Source organism: Hyla sarda, chromosome 9 (genome assembly GCF_029499605.1).
Source record: "Hyla sarda isolate aHylSar1 chromosome 9, aHylSar1.hap1, whole genome shotgun sequence".
Lineage (NCBI taxonomy): Eukaryota > Metazoa > Chordata > Amphibia > Anura > Hylidae > Hyla > Hyla sarda.
In genome coordinates this window covers 183,729,339-183,735,255 of record NC_079197.1, presented here as the reverse complement: position 1 = coordinate 183,735,255, position 5,917 = coordinate 183,729,339, and positions in this window count along the sequence as shown.

The following is a 5,917-nucleotide window of genomic DNA, read 5'->3' as shown; positions in this document are numbered from 1 at the left end:
AGGCCATGACTTAGGATTGGCATTCTTTTTGGTTAAAGCCACGATAGGAGCCACAATGGTGGAAAAATGTGGAATAAATTGTCTGTAATAATTGGCGAACCCCAAAAAACGTTGGATAGCACGGAGTCCGGAGGGGCGTGGCAAATCTAAGACGGCAGAGAGTTTGTCTGGATCCATTTGTAGTCCCTGGCCAGAGACCAAGTATCCTAGGAAAGGAAGAGATTGACATTCAAATAGACATTTCTCCATCTTGGCATAAAGTTGATTGTCACGAAGTCTCTGAAGAACCATGCGGACATGCTGGCGGTGTTCTTCTAGGTTGGCAGAAAAAATCAGGATATCGTCCAGATACACAACAACACAGGAATATAAGAGATCACGAAAAATTTCATTAACAAAGTCTTGGAAGACGGCAGGGGCGTTGCACAGGCCAAAGGGCATGACCAGATACTCAAAGTGTCCATCTCTAGTGTTAAATGCCGTTTTCCATTCATCCCCCTCTCTGATGCGGATGAGATTATAAGCACCTCTTAAGTCCAGTTTGGTAAAGATGTGGGCACCTTGGAGGCGATCAAAGAGTTCAGAGATAAGAGGTAGAGGGTAGCGGTTCTTTACCGTGATTTTATTAAGATCGCGGTAGTCAATGCAAGGACGTAGGGAGCCATCTTTTTTGGACACAAAGAAAAGAGGAGGATTTGCGGATAAAGCCCTTTTTTAAATTTTCCTGGATGTACTCAGACATAGCAAGAGTCTCTGGGGCGGAGAGAGGATAAATTCTGCCCCGGGGTGGAGTAGTGCCCGGGAGGAGGTCAATAGGACAGTCATAAGGCCTGTGAGGAGGTAGAGTCTCAGCTTGTTTTTTACAAAATACATCCGCAAAGTCCATATAGGCCTTAGGGAGACCGGTTACAGGGGAAACCACAGGGTCACGGCAAAATTTAGAGTCCCCATCAAATTTATCCGGCAAGGATAGTCGTAGGCCTGAAGCGGCCACTCGCTGCGGAGGAGGTGCAGGAGCTGGCGGAGGAGATGATTGCTGAAGCTGTGGTAGTAGCTGCTGTAGCATCACGGTCAGTTGAGACAGCTGGTGGCCTTGTTGTGCTATCTGTTGTGACTGCTGGGCGACCACCGTGGTGAGGTCGGCGACAACTGGCAGAGGAACTTCAGCGGGATCCATGGCCGGATCTACTGTCACGATGCCGGCTGGCAAAGCGGGATGGTCTTGCTGCGGCGATAGTGACCAGGTCGTATCCACTAGCAACGGCTCAACCTCTCTGACTGCTGAAGATAGGCGCGGTACAAGGGAGTAGACAGAAGCAAGGTCGGACGTAGCAGAAGGTCGGGGCAGGCAGCAAGGATCGTAGTCAGGGGCAACGGCAGGAGGTCTGGAACACAGGCTAGGAACACACAAGGAAACGCTTTCACTGGCACAATGGCAACAAGATCCGGCGAGGGAGTGCAGGGGAAGTGAGGTATACATAGGGAGTGCACAGGTGAACACACTAATTAGAACCACTTGCGCCAATCAGCGGCGCAGTGGCCCTTTAAATCGCAGAGACCCGGCGCGCGCGCGCCCTAGGGAGCGGGGCCGCGCGTGCCGGGACAGGACCGACGGAGAGCGAGTCAGGTACGGGAGCCGGGGTGCGCATCGTGAGCGGGCGCCACCCGCATCGCGAATCGCATCCCGGCTGGAGGCGGAATCGCAGCGCACCGGGTCAGTGGATCTGACCGGAGCGCTGCAGTAGCGAGAGTGTAGCGAGCGCTCCGGGGAGGAGCGGGGACCCGGAGCGCTCGGCGTAACACCTATCTCTATCTTATATGAAGGATAGCCTTATACCTATCCCTATCTTATATGAAGAGGTCGTATACATCTCCACGTGTATGTTGTTATTTACTGTAGATTCTATGAAGAGGTCATATACATCTCCTCATGTATGTTGTTATTTACTGTAGAGTCTATAAAGAGGTTGTATACATCTCCACTTGTATGTTATTATTTACTGTAGATTCTATGAAGAGGTCGTATACATGTCCACTTGTATGTTGTTATTTACTGTAGATTATATGAAGGGGTCGTATACATCTCCACGTGTATGTTGTTATTTACCGTAGATTCTATGAAGGGGTCGTATACATCTCCACTTGTATGTTGTTATTTACTGTAGATTCTATGAAGGGGTCGTATACATCTCCACTTGTATGTTGTTATTTACTGTAGATTCTATGAAGAGGTCGTATACATCTCCACGTGTATGTTGTTATTTACTGTAGCTTCTGTGAAGAGGTCGTATACATCTCCACTTGTATGTTGTTATTTACTGTAGATTCTATGAAGGGGCCGTATACATCTCCACGTGTATGTTGTTATTTACTGTAGATTCTATGAAGAGGTCGTATACATCTCCACGTGTATGTTGTTATTTACTGTAGCTTCTGTGAAGAGGTCGTATACATGTCCACTTGTATGTTGTTATTTACTGTAGATTCTATAAAGGGGTCGTATACATCTCCACTTGTATGTTGTTATTTACTGTAGATTCTATGAAGGGGCCGTATACATCTCCACGTGTATGTTGTTATTTACTGTAGATTCTGTGAAGGGGTCATATACATCTCCACGTGTATGTTGTTATTTACTGTAGATTCTGTGAAGGGGTCGTATACATCTCCACTTGTATGTTGTTTTCTTCCATAACCTGTCTCATTTTCCTTGACCTATTCTTTCCATACTATTCTGTATGTACTTTGCAGTCGTTTATGTTACTGTAGCTACTAACAACAAATCAAAAGCACATCAATAAACATTATTTTCTTTATTATCCCCACACACTGATGTATTTTGGGTGGAGAAGTGTCACAGGAGCTCGAGGTATTTATGTTGTCATTAACATGTGATATGTAGAACTTGTTCAGGTCCGCCATTTCTACTACACCCAAAAAATGACTCCCCTGAGCCCCAGTGCAAATTCTGTAAATCTGCTTCCAAATACTATATAAAAGGGTACTCCACCTCTAGACATCTTATCCCTATCCAAAGCAGAGGGAATAGAATGTCTGATCACAGGGGTCCCCTCCATTCATGTCTATGGGAGGGGGCCCTCATGATGTCACGCCACACCTCCTCCATTCATGTCTATGGGAGGGGGCGTGGCAGTTGCCCATATACTTGAATGGAGGGAGTGGGCCTGAAATCACGAGGGGGCATGGCATGATATCACAACTACTGCCGCCCAAACCCAGCATTCTAAAAATAAGTTTCAGAACCCAGGGTGCTGCATGGAGATCACGGGGGGTCCAAGCGGCGGGACCCCCGGGATCAGACATCTTATCCCCTATCCTTTGGATAGGGGATAAGATGTCTAGGGGCGGAGTACCCCTTTAAGAATACCCTGTAGGAATATTATAATCCAGCGGGTGCACGGTCTCACAGACCCCGGTGGGTCCCTTCACAAACAGAAACAATAAGAAATGTTTTTTTAAATCTTCATGATCTGGGTAAACCTACCTGTCAACCCCAAGTAACACTGCTATACGATGCATATAATAATTTCACAATATTACATTAAGCCTAAATGAATATACCATATTTTATATTGATTGGCTAAAGAGTAATGCTTATACCATGCCCCAGATAGAGGTTCCAAGATGTTAGAGACCCAGGCAGTGGCCTACATTGAAGCTATGAGGCCTCATAGCAAATATCAATATTGGCCTCCTATTATGGGCCTCAATTCTGCTCAGGTATATATTTCCCCTTTGCTTTCCATGACCCTTTGGTCAATAATTCTCTCCATTCATTTGCTGACAACGTGGTTCCCTGTAGAAAGGAGTGCTGCACAATTTTTTACCAATAGAAAAATAAATGAGACCAACCAGGATGGGGCCCCTCTCTCTAAGCGCCCCATAACAGCTGCATGGTCTGCCACTATGGCATGTATTCCATTGATCTTTGTGAATTTGCCCCTTTTGCTCTTCCCACATTCTGGCACTGTCATCTTGGGGCTCTCCCTCCATCTGGAGGGGACAAAAATATTTAATTTCCAGAGGCAATACCCCTCCCTTTCATCAACCCATTCCCATCCCATTCATCTTCCAATACCCCCCTTCATTTACCCATACCCCCCTTCATCCACCCATACCCCTTTCTTTCATCCACCCATACACCTTCCCATTCATTTACCCATACTTCTACTCTTCATGCACCCATGTCCCTTCCCTTCATATTACCCATGCCTCTCCCCTCATCTATTCATACCCCTCCCTTTCATCCACCCAGACCCCTTCCCTTCATCCACCCATATCCCTTCCTCTTCAGCTTCCCATAATGTTTCCCTTCATCCACCCAAACTTCTCCAATTCATCCACCTATTCCCCTCTCCTTCATTCACCCATATTCACTCCTCCTCTTTATCCCCTCATACTCCTCCTCTTCATCCTCCATATTCCTCCTCTATATCCCCTCATGCCCCTCCTCTTCCTCCCCTATACCGCTTCCTTTTATCCCCCTATACTCCTCCATTCATCCCCCATACCCCTCCTCTTCATCCCCCATACCCCTCCTCTTCATCCCCCATACCCCTCCCCTTTATCCCCCTATACTCCTCCATTCATGCCCCCATACCCCTCCTCTTCCTCCCCCCATACCCCTCCTCTTCCTCTCCCATACCCCTCCTCTTCATCCCCCATACCCCTCCTCTTCATCCCCCATACCCCTCCTCTTCATCCCCCCATACCCCTCCTCTTCATCCCCCCGCATACTCCTCCTCTTCCTCCCCCATACCCCTCCTCTTCCTCCCCCCATACCCTCCTCTTCCTTACCCATACCCCTCCTCTTCATCCCCCATACCCCTCCTCTTCATCCCCCATACCCTCATCTTCATCCCCCATACCCCTCCTCTTCATCCCCCATACCCCTCCTCTTCATCCCCCCATACCCCTCCTCTTCATCCCCCCGCATACTCCTCCTCTTCCTCCCCCATACCCCTCCTCTTCCTCCCCCCATACCCTCCTCTTCCTTACCCATACCCCTCCTCTTAATCCCCCCATACCCCTCCCCTTTATCCCCCTATACTCCTCCATTCATGCCCCCATACCCCTCCTCTTCCTCCCCCCATACCCCTCCTCTTCCTCTCCCATACCCCTCCTCTTCATCCCCCATACCCCTCCTCTTCATCCCCCATACCCCTCCTCTTCATCCCACCATACCCCTCCTCTTCATCCCCCCGCATACTCCTCCTCTTCCTCCCCCATACCCCTCCTCTTCCTCCCCCCATACCCTCCTCTTCCTTACCCATACCCCTCCTCTTAATCCCCCCATACCCCTCCCCTTTATCCCCCTATACTCCTCCATTCATCCTTCCATAACCTCCCTTCATCCCTCTCCTCTCTTTTGATCGCCATGTCTTTTTTCTTCCATACTTTGTATGAACAATGAGATCTCAATTTCCAAATACTCCTTAAAAGCCATCCTGGGCCATTCTAAAATCTTCACATTTCTTTCAGGAGAGCACAAATCATTTTACATACAAACTTAAAATCAAAGATTCAGATTTCTTTTTTTTTCCCCTCCACTTTAAAATGATTCCAATTGACAGAACTTAATGCACACATTGTATTTCAATCATTTTCTGCCAAATGAATGAGCTTTTCTTCTTTCTTTCTATTCTAAAGGAATGTAAAGAAACATCAGGGAACGTCAGAAAAAATCTTAGCGAAAACCTTGTAGGAAGACAAAAATGTCAGGTTGTCAGAACGCGGCAAATGCACACGGCCGGCAATTCAGTCAGGGAAAAGAAGGTCTCTGACAACATTAAGTCATAAGTAATTCATTACAATCCACAAGAAGGAAATCACAAAGTCCCTCAAACAAAGACAGGTAGAATTGGCTGCAACGCGACAGCCGCCATTGTGTTCTGCG